Consider the following 18931-nt stretch of genomic DNA (forward strand, 5'->3'; position numbering starts at 1 on the left):
TCCCTCTGTCTCCCTCTGTCTCTCTCTCCATTTCTCTCTCTCCCTCTCTCCCTCAGTTTCTCTGTCCTTCCCTCTGTCCCTCCCTCCCTCCCTCCCTTCCTTTTTCTGTATCTGTCTCTTTTCTCCTCCCACCCCTAGTGACTGAATCTAAACTGTACTTATGATTACCATCTATGAAGGACCTGGTCTAACATAAATGATTTCATAAGCAGTGTGTCAGTCTTCAGAGAAGTCTATAGAAAAATTTAAAATTGTGGCGATTGGAATATCATGTTTTTTTCTTGAGAAAAAAAAGAAATATATCTGAAATAAATAGAACATTAAATTTAGACTTCTTACATGCTTTAAGACTTCACTTATGGATAATGATTTTCAAATTGAAGATAAATTTTGGATGAAATGGACAATGGAGACTACTAAACTTTGAGAGATTTTTTTTTCCTCCCTATCACCTTAAACTTTGTTTCCCTAGTAAGTTTAGAGAAAGATCATATAATCATTGTTTTTGAACACCTCTAACTTGTGAGGCTATGTGCTGGCTACTGTGGAGTTTACAGATCAAGCCAGAGGGGAGTGCGAGTCTCAAGACATGTTCTAACAGCTTGGCTAGATATAATTATAAGTTAACAGTTTTTTTTTTTTATCAGCTATTATAAAAACTGGTAAGAATTTTTCTTATGTCATTTAGTTTTCACCTTTCACTCCATTACTCGTTCAATAAACATTTATGGACCATCTATTATGTGGCAGATATTGTTGCCTGTTAACTAGATCATCACATTCATTTTGTGTGAGAATCCTAAGAGATAATGGCTGGTACTGCAGTTATTGTTCCCATTCTTTTGGTGGGGAAACTGAGGCACGGACAGGCTCAGTAACTTGTTTAAGGCACCGGTTGGTAATAGAGCCCCATTGGTCTCCCAAGAACACGCTCTTTCCACTGCACAATCTGACAGAAAAACCAGGAATGAGGTGCCTGGGTAGACAGGCGGTGGTGATGATGTCCACAGAGACCCCCGAACCTGAAACTGGACAGATATTCAAATCCAAGGGTTCTTTTTGGTGTTTGCAAAACCCTCAGTGAAATGACTTAGGATTTCAGTACCCTCCTTGGATGGAGGATAACAAAATCTCTCTCCCAGTGTCATTATAAAAATCAACTGGATGGTATATTTGACCTCTTCTGGGACTGGGGCTCCCGTCCTCAGTCCAACTTGGAAGTGTGCAGGAAGAGGCAGTTTGGTACACTGGTTAGAGACAGCCATAGGGGTAGGCTACACTGCCTGTGTTTCCATCTGTTCTCCTACGCAATATCATACAGTCTTGGACAAATAACTTTATCTCTGTGCTTCAGTTTCTGCTGGTGTGAGGAAATGTACTTCATGCGGTCATTACAAGGGATGCATAGTTCGTGTGTGCACAGAACAGGCCGTACTCCGCAGCAGGCTTTTGTGGGTGTTGGTTCTTACCGTTCTTCCATTGTGCATTGTATCTCGGCACAGCGATGCAATAGGGCAGGTACAATGTGTTCCCTTTGGAACCATTTATTCACTGAAGAACAGTGAACAGGCTTAGCCTATGGTATAGGAGTTGCCTTTACGCAGTCGTTACTGACCTTGTGAGAGTGCCTGTCTTCTCTGTCTTTGACCTTTTCTTGTCTGCATAAAATGTTTGGGAAAGTAAACCTGAGAGGACAAAGAAGGTTGGGGACATGGAATGCACGTGCCTTCTGGATCAACTCCCTGCTTGGGCTAAACACCAGGCAGGTAGGAACTTCCTGGGAGGCACATGGGGCCAACCAGGGTTCAGTTTGTTGGACAAAAACAGCCTTACAGTCGCATTCACTTTTGTTGTGTGCACAGGCCTGGCTCTTAGCCTTAAAGCTGTTTCCCATTTCTTTCCTGTTCAGAAACCACTGCTGTGTTGGACCACATTTTCCCTGGACCCTTGTGGTAACCCCAGAAGGTGGTGGGAACGTGGGCGACCTACTGCTTCTTCAAAGGTAATATAGTTTGAATTATGTATTTTGTCCACCTTCAAAGAGCAGGAATATACTGGCGATGTTTAATTTTAAGGCTGTATTGCCGAGATGAGTGCTCAGTTGAGGAGTTCTTCAGGATCTTGCACTTCATTGGGATTACTCAACATCACTTACTTTTACGAAAGTTTGTGTGAAACTTCCAGGAATTGGTAGTATGGATTTGGGGGACTTTTCTTTGGCTTATTCAAAACAGAAACAGAAAAAGAAAAGTACTTGTTCATGTCATTCAGAAATGTTTTCATAAGACATAAAAAAACATTATGATACCATATGTTCTGTATGGGGTATTTGAGTTTTCAAACCACCTTCACATCTTTGTGTTCCTTTGCATGACACTAGGAGGAGGGGAGGGCAGGGTTTACCCTCAGTGCTCTTCTAGGGATGCGGTAAGTGAGACTTAGAGAGGTGCAGTGAGTTTCATAGCAGCAAAGGACCCAAACCCAGAACATTTAACATGAGGGAGCTTTCTGCTTTACCGCCTTGATTTGAGTGTAGCGAGATCCTTCCTACCGAGCACTACCCAGGCTATAGAGATTTGCAGTTTACCTTCAAAATGTTTGCTTGTATTGTTCTTCTTCAAATGGATTGGTTAAAAAGCAGCTATAATTTGCCATTAACTCGTTTCTACCAAAGTATAAACAGCAATGAATCTCTAGGACTTACTGTTAAACCAGCGTGTATTTTTCAAAAGCTCAAAATGTCAAAGTATTTCCTGAAACTTGCTTTAATGAACAGAGAGGTGAAGGTAACATTCCTTTTATGCATGAGGTAATTAGGAAACAGGATGTTTCAAACTTGCTCTATGAATTTAAAGAGGGGCACTTGTGTTGATGCAAAACTGGATGAACGCCTTTCTGAGAAGCTCACGCTGGCAGAAGTGGTAAATGAAAGAAGTTCATTAAGCATATTAACTATTTTAGACTTACTTGAGAATATAATGTGTTTCATAAATTGGATCCAAGGAAATCTTTATATCTGAATGCACACACACACACACACACACACACACACAAATCCAAAATCACAACACAAAACTCAAACAGAAACATAATTTCAGTATCTAGTTCCAACCTCAAAATCCCTTTTCTGAGAGTCTGGGTGTGTCCCTGGAATACAGAAGAGAGGAGCTGAAGAATGGCTTCAGCTTCTTCATGACTCAAGACTCTGTATTGTTCTTGCATGCCACATAGACAGGATTCAGTTGTCTTTAGCGAACGTCTTGGGGCCGCTGAGACACCTGGCACTGAATAAGCCGTGGGTTGTGTTGGAGCCCCACATGCCAGCAGATGGGTCAGCTGACAGATGTGTTCTCCCTCAGCACTACCTGACTCTCAGGCTGCACGTCCGAGTGTCTGGCGAGTGTCCTGACAGTGCCTTGAAAACCCTGCCTTGGAAGGAGGCACGCTGCGTGTCTGTTTTACAGCTCACTCCCTTGACCCTGAACTTTCCATTTTTGATGGTTTCCTTTGAGGTCTGCATCGTCTGGTCGTGTTATTAGTGTGATTTATGCCCTAGACGCAGATCACCTTGTATTTTTTTTTATATATACCTATGTGTTCTGTGTACCCATGGGAGTCTGTGGACTGTCTCCCTTTAACATGTAATAATTGGCTCCACTTCTGAAAACCAGGTCAGAAATGAAATCACTGATGTGGTAGGCGAGATGCACAAAGTGGAAGACGTTCTTCTTTGAGTATCTGTCACACCCTTAATTCTGTTCATCCTGGCACTGTCTTGTTCCGCGTGCCCCTGTGCTGCAGTTTGAACACCTAGAAGGCAGGTGTCCTGTCTGAATCACCATGGCGGAGCGCGGCCCATAGTCGACATTTACTGTTTAGTAGTTAGTTGGGTTTCATGCCTTAAGAAGCCGAGATGGAAGTTTCTCTTCACAGAAAAATGGCTGCGGATGTTGCTCCTTCCGTGTTTTCCAGAGCTTGTTGCCCCAACACTGTGCACGGCTCATTCTGCAGGAGACTCCCATTCCGCTTATACCACGTTAGTGAAAGTTCTTTGCCTGCTGAGTGACGCCCTCCTGAGCCTGGCGGCGAGCTTTATGCACACGGAGGCTCTGCTGCCTGCCACCCCCCTCACTCCGGAGTACCCTGAGCGCATTGCCTTCCTTCCTCACAGGGGTCCTGGCGTGGTCCTGATGACTGCCGAGGGGAGAAAGGGGAGGCTGGGCAGCTGAGCACCAGGCAACCCGGTTTCTTATCGAAGAGAGCTTCTTTTATTTTTTAAAAGTAAAAGTTTTCTTGAAAAGAAAAATGAGTATCTTTGAAGTGGAATATTTCCCAGCAATAAAAAGGAACTAAATATCAGCAGATGCTACAGCTTCGCAAAACCTTGTAGGCACACCAAGTGAAAGAAGCTGGTCACAAAAGGCCCCGTCTTGAGTGATGCCATTTATATGAAAAGACTGCCACAGGCCAATCTATGACGTTTGTGGAGACAGTAAATTAGGGCCTGCTCCCTGCGTTGGGGGGCGGGAATAGTGCTGTGGGCCTAGATTTCTTTGGGGAATGGAGAAAACACTGCTAAGTCAGGTTGTAGTGGTGGTCGTACAGCTCTGTGAATATGCTCTATTTGGACTTTAAATAGGTGAATTCTGTTGTGTGTGACTCATATCTCAATAAGACATTAAGAAAACACAAGTGGTCTTTACCTACAGTCTGGCTGGAGATATATATCAGTAGTAAAGTACTTGTCTAGAGGCTGTTGCGTGTAAGATCCTGAGTTTGATTCCCAGCATTAAACAAAACGAAAGAAAAGAAAGCAAAACAAAACCAAAAAATAAGGTAGGTGTGGTAGTGCTTATATGTCATCCTTGTTCTTGGGAGCCTGAGGCAGGAGGACTGCAGAGTTCGAAGCCAGCCTGGTGACTGTAGCAAGGGCCTTGTTTTTTTAAAAAACCAGACAGACAAACTAACAATCAAAGTTGCTGAAAACAACCCAAAGCCAAATATAGTCTTTGAAAAATACTTTAGGAAATTAAAATACTTTATCTGTAGCCACATTTTAAACTCATCTTGATTTGTTTCAGGTAAAGAAGCAATATGAACCTAACAATGATAAACACAATTAAGGGAAAATTGATCCTATCACCAGAGCCACCAAGCTTGAAATACATAGCCCCCCACTTTCTGTACAGTCTTTCCTAGGGGCTTGAAAACTTTATACTTCCTGAGATGTTGATTAGTGAGATATCCGATAAGCAATAGCAGGGTACTGACAGCCCTGATTGCATAAATAGGCGTTTGGGATCCTGTTCATGGCTTGCTTGTCAGCACAAGAGCAATGTGTGATTATGTTGAATGATGGTTAATTTCCTTATCCATCCATTTAAAAAATAAAGATATATGGCTGGGAGACAGGTGCTCGTGGAAGAAAACCAAAGAGACCTGAAGCTTTTATAATGAACTCCCGAGAGGAGCTGGGAGGAACACCTTCCTGTTTGCAAGTTGGCATTTGAGTTTTGACTGATTCCTCGCTATAGCTGATGAATTCCAGCACTTCGGCTGGTGCTTCGCCATGTAGTTTTCACTTACTCTTGCTTTGCCTTTGAGTCAGGGCAGCCTTTTCCCTCCCCTACCTCCAGGTCATTGTCCCACCCTGTGTGACTAACTTACGGTGTGCACAGAGTCCAAAGAGCCACCCGTAGACTTGGGTTGGCCCCGGGAGGGGCCTTGTGCTTTCTAGCTTGGCAGTGTGAACAGTTCATACACAAACAGTTCTCTTTGATTAAGTATCTGGTGAAACCAATTCACATGAACTCCAATTAAACTTTAATGAACAAGTGGGTGTATTACTATCAGCTGAGTAAGGCAGGCAGCGCGGATTCCAGTAAGTGACTCACTTCTCTGTGCGGCTCATTCCCCATGCACGGTTAGCGTTACTAGAAAGCTTCCAGCTGTATCTGAGTGGATCTGGTCTGGGCCTTGTCATTCTAGCAATCTTCAGGGCTTGTTATTCATCGAGTGACAAAACCACAGTCATCTGGACCTCTGTTCTCAGAACAAGGATGGGGAGACTGTTCCCATGAGAAGTTTATGCCCTTGGGGGGGGGGCAGTGACCAACGGGACTTTTATTTTCTCCACCTTCTGTTGTTGGTTTGGTTTTTCTGTGGGTGGGAATTCTTTTTCTCTTTAAACCCAAGGACAGTGCAGGTGAAGGCGGAACACTCAGCTTTGAAAGTTTTAAACTGGACGTAGTCTCCGCAGGCCTTCCTGTTACCTGCGCTTAGAATGAGGAGCCTTTCTGGCCAGGGACTCTGTTCTGCCTACAGGGGGGTGTCTGGCCCCACTTAATAGGAAAGCTAGCAAGAGAATGAATCTAGCTCATAGGAAGTTCTCAGTAAATGTTTGCTATCTTAGACCAGCAGGGAAGGATTTGCAGATGGATGGGGTTCAGTTATTGACAGTCCTGAAGCTCAGAATGACATTTAATGTGATAATGTCTGTATAAGTACAGAGTGATAAAGGCTAGAAGTTTGGAAGAGAGAAGGAATAGAGGCAATTTCAGGAGTAAGAGTGGTCACAGCTGGGGGCAGCATCTGAGAAGCCTCAGGTGAGGGGGGGAACAGGTGGGGTTTAGAAGGTAGTTTCAGGGTCACCCATGAATGTGAGCGAAAGCAGAAGGATGGAGGAACCTGAGGATGAGGTAGGAAGCACTCAGTGGGGTTAGAGGAAAGGATATCCTGGGGCAGATTTGAACCTCCGCCTTGGGGTGCTCTCTCCTGTTGTGTGTTTTGCAAGCACAGTCCCCAGAGTTAATTTTTCTCTGTTCCCCTAAGATAACTCCTCTCCCATAAGGGAATGTGTCTGTAAGACTCCCAGTGCTGAGGACCTGGGAGTACAAGGGTCAAATAGGTGACTTCCAAAGCCTGGGAGGAAGAGGCTGAGTTGAATGTGCTTCTGTCTCTAAACCCAAGGATCGGGCTGCTCCCTCCCTCCTCTCCTGAGGACTGGAGGCCAACAGAAAGGGCAAAAGGAAAGGAGATTTCCAAAGTAGGAGGCAGACTAGTAGGAAAGGGCCAGCTTGTAGAAGTGAGCAACGAAGCACAGTTTTCTGACGTAATTCAGGCTGCCCAGTCTACTTACACAGCCCCAACTGAAGGACAGTATGAATAAACAGTCTTGGGTAACACTGTCAAGGTCACTTGTTAGGATCATTCCCAAGCATCTTTTAGGGGATGTCATAGGGTAAATGCAAGTGGAAAAGGCATACTTCACATGATAAGACCGTAGGTATGAGTATCTAATTCAGTGGATAAATTGTTCTTGAAATTTTTAAGAAAGCAGAAGGAATTCTTCCAAGTTGGAAATTAAAAGATTGATGGTGCACAATAGGAATATGTATCACTTAGAGGAAACAGAGAGGTCAGTCAATAGTTTATTTAGCAATTAGAGATGAGTAACAGTCAATCTCATTGAACATCTACCTAGGTCGTCAATTAAACGGTTATTTCCATTTCACAGGCAAGAACACAAAAGCAGCTATAAAGATCATTATCCAAGGATGCTTGGGTTAGGTTCATTGGCCAGCTGAATTCTTAGTTTCATGTTGGAGATTTCACATAGAAGTGAAGCCACCAGATTTGATCATAAAGATTCGTGAGACAAGTGATTGGATTTGGTTGTGGCTCTCAAAGGAATTGAGTAGATGTACTTTGTTAAGTTCTCTGCTTTGTTTTGGTGGAAGAGATTTGACTAGAAATGTACTAGCCATAGAAGATTATGCATCTTTGATAAATTTCCTCCAGTTGAGGGTTTCTTTGGAGCCAAACATTGTGTCAACAATATTTAAAGTAATTTTTGGAGAACGGGTCATCTCCCATTTACCGCTGATCTTTTTTGTAGGCAATAAAAAGAGAGTATTATACAGATAACATAATGGCTAGTTTTCCTGAGGTGAGGAGCCTTTGCTCCCCTCAATCTCTGCCCAGATCCCCCAGTTTCCAGGGTCACTTTGTGAATCTTTTTTTCTGGACCTCTTTCCCAGCCCACACTGCTCTTCTGGAGGATTTCTCCACCCTTTCCCAGGGCAGGCCCCACTCTATGATTCTGGCTACTCTCAGACTCCCCCTTCTTTGCACTCTATCAACAACAGGCCAGTGACCTTTTGGCCCTCCTGCTAATAGTGGCCTGTCCACCCCATTGCTCTCCTTACCTGTGTTCTCTGGAGTATCCATCCTGACGCCTGCACCAGAGTTTGTGGGTGAGATCCACTTAAGAAAATGTCACCAGGATGTCCTCTGTCATCTCTAAACCTCTGGCTGTAGACTAGGAAATTTGCATGTAAAATCCTTCTTAGAAAATTGTAACGATCCTTTGCTGTTACTTGTGTGTGTGTGTGTGTGTGTGTGTGTGTTTGTGTGTACACTTAGAGTAAAAGCCTTTAAAAAGACACTTGAGGCATTGGTATCAGAAAGAACAAAACACAGGGCAAGAAAGTGAGAAGGTCAAATGAAGGGTGTGGTCTCACTTGAAGAGGAAGCTGGTGGAGGCTGCAAGGAAACAGCCGCCTCCTTCTGCAAGCCTGCTTGTTTTATCCCCATGATGGCTGTTCTGCTCAGCAGCAGGTTTGCTGCAGCATGTCCGTCCTATGGATTCTGTTCTAGGAATTTCCAGGTGCTGTGAGAGTGAGGTTCTTACGCAGCCCAGCCCCACTGAAAGTGAGGATAATGAAACCTTATCCCATTATTTAGGCTTCAAGGATTTCATGAAGACCCAGCTTTTTCTTTTTGCCCCAGACTCAAAGCAAGCCCAGTCTTTTTCTTTTTTTTTGCTACTGGGAATCAAACTCAGTACCTTGCTCTTGTCAGGCAGGCACTTGTGCTGCTGAGCTACCTCCCTGTCTAAGCTACATCCTTGGCAAAGCCCAGTCTTTCTAGATAATCTCTGTATGATTAATCTGGCGGAACTTTTTAGTAATAAACCAGATTTTGGCAAACTCAGTCAACTCTCTAGCAAAGGAAGACCAACTAGACAGACAGTTTGCTGCCTGCCTGAGGTGGAAGGGAGCCCACTTCTCCCTCTCCCAGCCTTGAGCTGTCCCTGGGATTTTTGGGAAGCACCAGTGGAGACCCCCGTTACAAGTCTGCAGTTGCATTGTCCTTACAGTAGACCCACAGACTTGACCTTACCCTCTCTCTGAGGAGCAAAGCATCAGTAAGTTCTAATGGAAAAAGCTGTGTGATGAACGGGGCAGGAAAGTGTCACCATGGTGCTTGTGAGTCATTCTGAGCCCAGCTCGCTGCACGCTGCCCGGCTTCCTTGACGCGAATAGCTTCTCCCTCAGGGGACTATGATCATGAACAGCTTTTGAGTCTTCCTCAATTTCCTCTTCTGCATCAGACTGTACATTAAAAATAAAAGTTTGTTCCTGGACATCCTCATTTTAAATTAGGATAGCAGCCTTATAAGAATTTATGCAAGTAGCAACAGTAAGAAAGTTTGAGGATTTTGAGCAGAGATGAAGTGGTGTTAAGAGGCTCAGGTAGACTAGACATACAGGTTTTTGTTTTGAAGGAGGAGGTTGACATTTCAGGATGCAAAAAAGTGAAAGGGTTTGGTGCTTTTTTACAAAAAAGATGTCAAAACTTCCCTGAAAAAAAATGAATGAATACTATAAACAAGACAGTGAGAAACTGTTATCTGGTAGCCTGCTTCTAAAGTAGCTCATCAACTAAGTGTTACTGATTTCTGAGTTACTTGCCTTCCCTCTCCGGAGTTAAGATTCCAGATTCTTTTATTCTTGAGCAAAGAATTGAGCAAAACAAGGAAAAAGCAGTGGCTAAGTTTATTCAAGAAAATAAAAGTGAAGAGCTGGGGAGAAGCTGGCTCTGCAGGGCAAGCGCAGGCCAAGTGAGGAGCAGAAAAGCACAAGCGATCACTGGGAAACTCACTGTGGGCTGTGGGGGAAAGGTATTCCGAGCTCTTCAGGTGTGTCCTTTATATTGTCCAAATCTTGAGGAAACCCGCGAGAACTTCTTCTGCACAGTGGTCCTGAAAGGCGGTGCTGGGACCCCACTCCTCTGGTCTTTTTGGGCTGCCCTATTGAAAAAAAAAACCTCCCGGAGTTCTCGTGAGAAGTCCAGTTACAGGACTTTGGAAACTGTTCTACCTAAGTGCCTGGAGCCTTGTAAATAACAAGTCACTCTTCCCTACCCTGCAGATTTTGACAGCTCTTACTCTCATATCCCAAATCCAGAAACCCTGGAGTCAGATCTGCCTTGGCCATGTTTTATTCTGTGAGCTTGATTGATAGGAGCATCAGACCTATCTACTTGAGCTGTTCATTTTGTTTTTTTGATACATGGTCTCACTGTAGTCCAGGCTGGCCTTGAATTTACTACAGCCCAAGGAGTCCTCCAACTTTTGATCCCTCTCAGGCACCTGAGTACTCTGCCTGGTTTCGCTCAGATTAAAAACTCTACAGAAAAGAAAAGTGCCATTCTGTTTGCTTTCTTCGCTAAGGACTTATTTTTTTTTTTTCTAAAATAAAATAAACTTGTTTTATTTAATTAAAAATAAGTTACATGGACCCAATTTAGAAAATTAAAATGCAGAAAATTATGAAGAAAGTTAAAATACCCACACATCCCATCATTAAGATATACTTTTAGGCAACATATATAATCCTTATTTTTTAATGGAAAGAGGTATATATACTTTATTAATACTAAATTTTAAACATTCTTCAGGATATAAATTTTGATACCTCTGGGATATTGCATTACATGTTGTATTTACATGCATCATGGTAATTGGGCTGTTTTTTCCATTATTAAATGGTAGTTGTTTACTAAGAAGAGAGCTTGATTTAAAAATCAGGCAGTAGCATGTGCCAAGCGGAGCCAAGAAATGCTCACCAGAAGGGAGCCTGCTTCAAAGCCAGGACTACTTTGCCATGTTTTTACAGTAGAGGAATTTGAAATATTTTGTCCTGAATTATAACATGTTAGGCTAGAGTTCAGCTATATCTTCAGTGAAGATTTTGATGAAGGTAAAGGTCAAATTAGGGTGTTAACTTAGAGAAAATTCTAATCATAACTGAACACTTGAGACAAAGTAGTCTTAAATAACATTATTTAGAGAAACAATGAAAGGTTTTTTAGTAGTCTTATGAACCTGTTGCATTGAATAAGTTGCCTTTTGCTGTTTGGAAGACTTTTTATTTTTAAATTTGTTTGTTTATTTATTTATTTATTTATTTATTTATTTTTAGAAGAATATAATACATTTGTTTTCCCAGAATGGTTCATTTTTTCTTACTGGATTTGTACGGAAGACTATATTGCATTTTGAATGTGGTGTTATATCGGTGAAGAAAGGCTTTTGAATGAAAATTTAAGAAGGGCTTTGACAGGAGATTTTCTATTATTTCAGTGTTGAGATTAGTATTTTGGGGGGACGATTTCTATCTTTGTCTCCCTGCGTGTCTGTGTGTCTCATTGCCACTGTGTCATCCACATTGGCTGAATTCTATCCTCCTGTTTGCCCATCTCTGTCTCTCTGCTCCTGCTTTTCTATACATCTTTCTCCTTGTCTATCCAGTCAGCCTGCTAAATCCCTTGCGCTATCTTACCTACCTCTCTCTTTATCGCTCCCTCTTCCCCTATCATTCCATCTGCTGATCGGCTTATCTGTATCTTCATGTGCTTCGTCTCTAGAAATGGGGTGCAGTGGACTGTCTTGATGAGGGCATGTGTGAATTTCTTTTCTGTGTTTTATTCTGAAGATCACAGGGGTCAAAGATCGAGACTCAGAAAGGAAACCTAAGTGAAGCTCATTCATTTTTGTTTCACTTCAGAATCAGGAAGGATGTCTACAGCTGACCTGATTACCCTTTCTATGATAATCTTTTCCGGGATATTTTCAATATGCTATACTTTGGGGGCTACCATTTCACACTATTGTTTTGCTAGGAATTGGCCACCAGGGAAAATGTTGACATCAAATTGAGAAAGAGTAAAGGATGTACAAATGTAGCCAAACGTGGTGGTGTATTCCTATAATCTCAGCACTTGAAGGCTGAGTCAAGAGAATGACCACAAGTCCAGGGCCACCCTGAGCTACGCAGCAAGTAGAAGGCCAACCTGAGCTACATAGGAGACCCTACCACAGAAAACCAAAAGCAAAACAAAGCAAATGCACAAATGCAGCATCTAGGTACTTCAGGTATAGGATAACGAAGGCATATTTGAGGGGTAGGAAGTTTTTGCTGTTAAGGAACCATTCCTGAAAATCTATTTTCTCCTGAGTCTGAGAAAGGTGGTTTTTATATCTTATTCCCATTTTATAGATGAGAAGCAAAGAAACTCAGCGATAGCCCAGGTTTCATGGAACTCAGCGAGGGACTGGCAGAGCTTTTGTGGAGCTCACTCGCCGGGCTCGAAAGCCATTACTCTAAGTCGTAAATGGCTCAGGAAGCACAGGGAAGGCCGTGAGCCTCTGGCTGTGTGTCAGCTCTCCACCTTGCACTTTATAGCAACCCAGTTTTTAAAAGGCTGCTCCACATAGCCCAGTTTTCGGGCCTTTTTTTGGGTGGGGGTGATAGGGTTTTCACGTGGACGTGACAAGGAAGACAGCTCTGAGGATGTGAATGACAGCGTGCGTTCATTACTGGCATTTTTCCTTCTCTCCTCCTTGTGTTTGTCTCTAACATAACCCAAGTCTCTGTATTCACCTGGGCCAAAGGCTCACAAGGGAGGCACATTTTAGGAAAGCACACCACTGAACGAAGGGCAGAGGCTCTCCCCCGGCTTCTATATGCTCTAGGAAGCCAGAAAAGACAGTTATTGTAATACATTGTGCCAGGCCAGCTGTTATAATCACAAATAAGCCTGAAATAGCACTGGCTTCTGAAATCACAGTGCATTTATTTAGTTCTTAAATTTTCCATAGGTTTGAAAGCTCGCTCACCCTCTTTTTTTTTTTTTTTTTTTTTTTATCATGATTAAACTGTAGCTTTGCTAACAGCATTCTATTCTGGGCGGGAATTCATTTTGGCATAATTAAGAATGAAGAGGGAGCTGCGTAGAGGCTTTGCCATAAGACTCATCCTATGTGATTTTATTCCTTTAATCTTGATTTTATTCTTTAAGTCTTTTAACAGTCTACTGGGTGATTTGTGTTATGGGGGGGGTGGGCTAGCACAGGGATCGGCGGCCTTTTTCTGTGAAGGACAAGATGGTTTAGTGTTTTGCTGAAGTCCTTTAGCCTTTGTAGCCCGTATGATCTTTGTCACATCTGTTCACTCCGTTCTCAGTCAGCTTATGTAGCACTCAGCCCTTCTATGGGCAGAGCAATTGAGTGTGGCTAAGTTCCAACAAGACTCTATTGAAAAAATCTACAGAGAGTTGGATTTGGCCTGTGAGCTGTAGTCAGCAGCCCCTATAGTGGAATATTCGTGACTTTGTTGGACTTCATCTTGTTTTTTTTGTTTTTTGTTTTTTGCAGTACATGACTTAATAAGTGCGTATAAATATTTGTTGAATGAATAAGTAAATGAGTGAATTAGACCCTTACTCTGATGTCTAATACAGCTTATAGTAAGAGGGCATATAGACAATCGAGGTACCTAATTTATATACTTTAAGAATATATAAAGACTACAGGATACAAAAGGAAGAGCAGATAGAGGGGAGGGAAATCTGGGGTTACTTGAGCTGATCCTGCACAAGTGAGAGATGGGAGAAGAGACCTCTGGGTAGAAGAAACACACAGAACATACAGGAGACAGGGCATTGGTGGGGAATGATGGGTAGATCAGTCATTCTCTGATAGGAATTCCTTGGCTTGCTTGATCTTGAAAATGATTAGCTACTGCAAAGAGATTCTTAGTGGAAGATTTCAGATTCTTCCCAGAAGTTTGATTATATTAAAGACAATTTTGGCTGATGATACTTTCCAAAATAAATATTTGAAAAGAGATATAGTACTTTTCATAATTTTAGAAAGATAGACTAGAACCATTCTAATGGAAAATAATGTACTCACTTTTCTTTTGAACAGAACTGTGATCCTCCCGTCTCAGCCTCCCCAGTGTTGGGATTATAGACATGCACCACCACGCCCGGTCTCAGTGGCCAGCTTGGTACTATGGATTGCACCTGAGTCCTTGGGCTTGCCAGGCAGGTGCTTAGACTGTGGAGCTGTCTCTCTGACCCTACCTGTCTAACTTCTTATGTACCCTTCTGACGTTGTAGGAATAGTACAGCCTTCATGATGAAATGGCATGCAATTTAGGAAAGTCGTGCAGATTTTAATGAAAAAATACCAGATTCTGAGGTTCCACTTGATTTATTAATTTTGAATCTCTTGGTTGGCAAACATTTAGTTCAAATGATACAATAGAGATTTGTATGCTCTTTCCATGCCGCCAGCTCAGAGGATTGTTTAACTCAATGCCAGCATTTATTTGTTGACAGTGACCAGTGGGTGAGCTAGATAGTCTTAAGTCTCTTTTTAATCATGGAAGAAACTGAATGCCTACCAGGGACACTCTCACTTGCTGGCATTCTGTCCTCCTGGCAGAGTCAGGCACCTAAAGCAAGTGCTAAATTATTTAAATTAGTGTTCTTTTCATAGTGCCATCCACATTTATTAATAAGGTTCCTGTTTCACATAAAGTCTCTCCTCTTTTAGTCCTGTAGACTTCTTTCCATCCTCTTAGGTGTGGACCATAAAGTCACATCCTACTGTCATCTTCTAGACCAGAAACCCACTGCTATCCCAAGTAAAGGCTGAGCTGTGTTTCCCTGAAGAGCTTAATATATTTCCTGACACTTAGCATGTGTTCAGCAAATAATTGTAGACTTGAAATATCTCAAGCATCTTTTCTTTTCTCATGTGTTTTGACTCAAGTTTCTTTGCAGTTATATTGTCAGAAAAGTCAAGCTCTTCCAGGATTGCTGAAACACAATGATGCTTTCTCTTAAGCTTCTTTTAAAAATAAAAGTTGAATTCCCCTTTTTGGCTGAGACCTTTTTTAACAGCTCTTCTGATAGTTAAATGTCAGCAACTTCAAAAAAGAAATGTCAGTAAATTATCAGAGAAAGAAATTGCATATTTATTTCGATGGGAGTATTTTAATTGGCCACTTAAAATAAAGATTATGACAAAATACTGAGAAATTTCATAATTTGCACATTGCCGTCCATTTCCAGAACATTCTTTTGGTTTTTATTACTAAAGAGATTTAAATTTGTTTCTTGCCTTCATTATGGTTATTTATATTCCTTTGTCTTTCCTAGTGGATGGCAAATTCTTTGAAGTCAAACACTTACAAAATTCATCTTTGCACCCGTATGGAGCCTAATGCTATAAGCACTCAGTACTAAATTTGCATTATCTAAAGAAATATTGTTAGAAGTTGATAAATCTCACCTCAAGCTCATCCTTATTTTGCAGCAGCTCCCTACTGAATGGCCATCGTACTGAACATCTGTCTGTGTTCCATTATTTTTGTTCAGCAGTGGTGGTGGGGGTGATTTGGGGTAGGAGTATAAAAGTGAAAAAACAATTTATTTCTCTCAAGAAACGGTACAGATTGATGGGAATATTGCCGTAGAACACATGCATGCAATGGGATACAGAGCTCTGGAGAGGTACTAGTAACCTCTGTTAGATGTGGGGGCAGGTAGATCAAGTGCTTCAGCCAAGAGCTAACACTTGAGATCAGCCCTATTTTATCTGTTTGTTTTAAAATTTATTTATTTCATCCAGAGTCTCTCTCCTCAGTTCAGACTCATAGTGATCCTCCCATCTTAGCCTCCCCAGCACTGGGATTACAGATGTATGCCACCATGCCCTATTTCAGGGCCAGTATGGCATGCCTGGGGTTCATGCCTGGAGTTCTCGGGAGAGCACAGCATGCAGTACCTGGGACTGAACTCGGGTCCTTGAGCTTGCCAGGCAGGTGTGTAGATCACTGAGCTATCTTCCCAGCCTCAGTTCTGTTTTATTTTGATCTTCCACTTCCATCATTGGTCTTGATCTTTCTCAACATAATATGCGTACACAGACAAAACATGAAAAATGATGTTTTCTCTTGTAGTCAGCCTGTATGTTTTAGAATACAGCTGTCTTTATATGAGATCCAAGAAAAGAGGAACAAGTTTTATTGTCGAATTTGAAGATCTACCAAAGTCCTAAAAGAAGCTGCATGAAATTATTGAATGGGTGTCACCCATAGTGGTGTGAACAGCCGCGAGATGCATTCACCCATTCCAAACGAGGGTTGTTCTTCCCAAGGCATTTTCGCAGCTAGCTGTGTTTTCCTCTCTCTCTGTGGTTTAATTACATTGTAGCGTTCTCTAGGTGGTGGAAATGTCAGACTGTGTAAGAAGTTTTGGCCTCATAGCCAAGATGGTCCTGATTCTGCGTCTAATTTTGCCATTTGTTATCTATGTGACTGAAGGCTACCCATTATCCCTGACAAGAGTATCACAGAGTTGTGGATTAAAAGAACTACTGTCTGTAAAGCTCCACTTTAAGAATCTAGGAATAAGTTGTCTGTTACAGAGCCAGACCAGGCTTCTTGAAACACAGAGCCCTTTATGCAGGTTCGTGTCTTCTTGCGCCTCAGTCTTGGGTCCAGGGAACATTGTGTCTTCTCCGTTACTCTTTTCTCTTTAGGTAACACTGCAAGTATTCAGACGCAACTGGATTAGACCCTGGCTGCTGCCTGTTGTTGTGTTTGGAGAGCGGGGCATAGAGCCTGATGTGAGATGTGGGGCAGTTGAGGGGCCTCCTCTCCCAGCGAGGCAGTGGGTGCCCAGGAAACCCATTGTGGGCACCTGGAGCACGTTGCGCCAGAGTCTATATAAAATTTTTAGTTTTATAAAATGTTGGCAGATCATTCAGATACTTTCAGTACACCCTGAGAGACACTTTTTTATAGAACAGAAAATATAACTACGATCATACTTAGGAGCAACAGTAACAGAGGCTCAAAATGGTAACAACGAACTTCAGAAGTCCACCCAGCACATGGCCACCGGAGCTCATCTGAAGACCAGACAGCTGGAAGGCTTCCAGTGTGCATCTTCTGTGCGTATTGTAAATTGAGCATCTTAACTAAATGTGGCTTGTCACTTTTCATAGGAAAAGAATATTAATTTGAGTAACTTAGCATTGACACTGTACTCTCGGTTTGGCATAAGTGACAAAAAACCATGGGTCCTTTCCATGGGCTGGATTCTCTGTTTTGCTTCACACAAGTCTTCTTATTCTCACAGTAACAGAAAGAGGTATCTCTCAGCGTTATGGTTATGTTTTGTAGATTAGGGCTCTTTCATGAGGTAGCACAGGTGACACGGAACAGTTGGCTTTTACACGAAGCCTTTTCAAGTCACATACACTGCTGGCTCCCAATCCTGGTTGTATGTTGGAATCACCACAGCCCTTAAAATACCGTTCCCCCAGCCTTTTCCACAAAGAATGAAGTCTGAATCTCTGCAGTGGGACCCACTCATGAAAGCTCCCAGTCTGTTACTAAAACTGGAATCAACAAACAATATCTATTCCTCTCCCAGACATATTCCAGGCTCTCCTTTCCTCCTGGTTGCTGTTTTGGTTTTCTTTAAAAAGAAGTTATTATTATACCTGAAAATTATTTTTTCCCTTACCCCGTTGTGACTTTTCTATGCGAACCATAGGATGTGAGTACCATCAATACAGGGCTGTAGTCTTCTTTTGAGTTTTTATCTGAATCTTCACTTTCTAAATCAGTGCTTGGCAGGTAGTATTAACTCAGTGGTTATTGCTTTGAATGAATCCTTCACTAGGGAGAGTTGGTAGTCTATTGAAGGAGACAGTTGGCACACACCTAGGCCTGTGAGACAAGCTGGTAGCAGTGATGTTCAGGAAGACTTCAGTAACCCGTGAGAGATGCCGTTTGACTTTCAGACACTGTTAGGTTAAGTTGTCTGGAGGTTTAATGAGTGAACCGTGGGCGGGTTGTGGTCAGCTACAGTAGCTAGACTGTGTTCCTTCCATGCTTTGTCTGTGTCCATGGACGCGCAGAAGGGCATGCAGCATGGTTAACAGGTAGCACACTCGTATTTCCTCTGCTTAGACACAGCTTGTCAGGGACACAAATAGCGATGATGACCGCGGTGTGTTAGTAAGCTCAGGACTGATGGCAGAGGTTTGCCCCGTCTCTGGTGAACTCTGATTTTCTATTACCTGTCTAGGAAAACCACCTTGCTAATCATTCTGTCCCCACCATCTGCAGAAGTTGCTGTCAATTGTTAACTTTTCTAAGATATGTTGAGGGGATAACATTCATGACACAGGACACCGTGCCATGATGGCAGAAAGCAAGCTGTGGAGAATTACACGTAGCTGCGCCGCGCTCACCCACTGAAAAGCGTGTGGGAGAATAACAGTGTCAGAAGGGTAACTTCAAAATGAAACTTATTTCTAAATAATAACTAATTAATTGGAGCTTTATGATTTTAACAATTATTAATAATAGATTGCTCCTGACATGTCTGACAGCTGATGGGCTTTGGTGTTAGTGAAAATACTTAACCACTGTCGTAGTCTAGGCCCTGAATAATGAAAACTAACCTGGATGCAAGCAGTGGCCATCACTGAGCATGTGCCCAGTGTCACCCTTTCTTGTAGAGTGGCAGGGCATCACAATGACACAGCTGTTAGCAGGTGGTGTGCAGAGCCTTGAGGGACGCACACGATAGACATCGAGGCTGCTGTATGGGCACAGGAGAGAGCTGAAAGAACCCTTGATAAAGCTTGGCCTGGGGCCCAAGGTGGACTTTGTTAGGGACTCGAGATAATCACGTGCTCTTTCTGCACCTCCTTTTCCTTTATTGCAAAGTATTGGAGAGCAAAATTTCCCTCCTGGAATGTGCAGGCTAAACA

General features: G+C 42.6%; 1 protein-coding gene across 6 annotated transcripts in view; it reads left to right on the forward strand.

The window, feature by feature from the left end:
* The window catches only part of Lpp (LIM domain containing preferred translocation partner in lipoma), a 658136-nt gene that overhangs the window by 123775 nt on the left and 515430 nt on the right, over window positions 1-18931 (forward strand). For 5 of the 6 annotated variants that reach the window (XM_023700939.1, XM_023700942.1, XM_023700943.1 and 2 more), the window contains one exon: window positions 1910-2002. The gene's annotated coding sequence lies outside the window, so the exon portion shown is untranslated. Of the gene's footprint in view, window positions 1-1745; window positions 1767-1909; window positions 2003-18931 lie in introns of those variants that run through there. The other variant, XM_023700944.1, reaches the window with a different exon arrangement.

This window comes from Octodon degus, unplaced genomic scaffold (assembly GCF_000260255.1).
Source record: "Octodon degus isolate 3935 unplaced genomic scaffold, OctDeg1.0 scaffold00128, whole genome shotgun sequence".
Taxonomy (NCBI): domain Eukaryota; kingdom Metazoa; phylum Chordata; class Mammalia; order Rodentia; family Octodontidae; genus Octodon; species Octodon degus.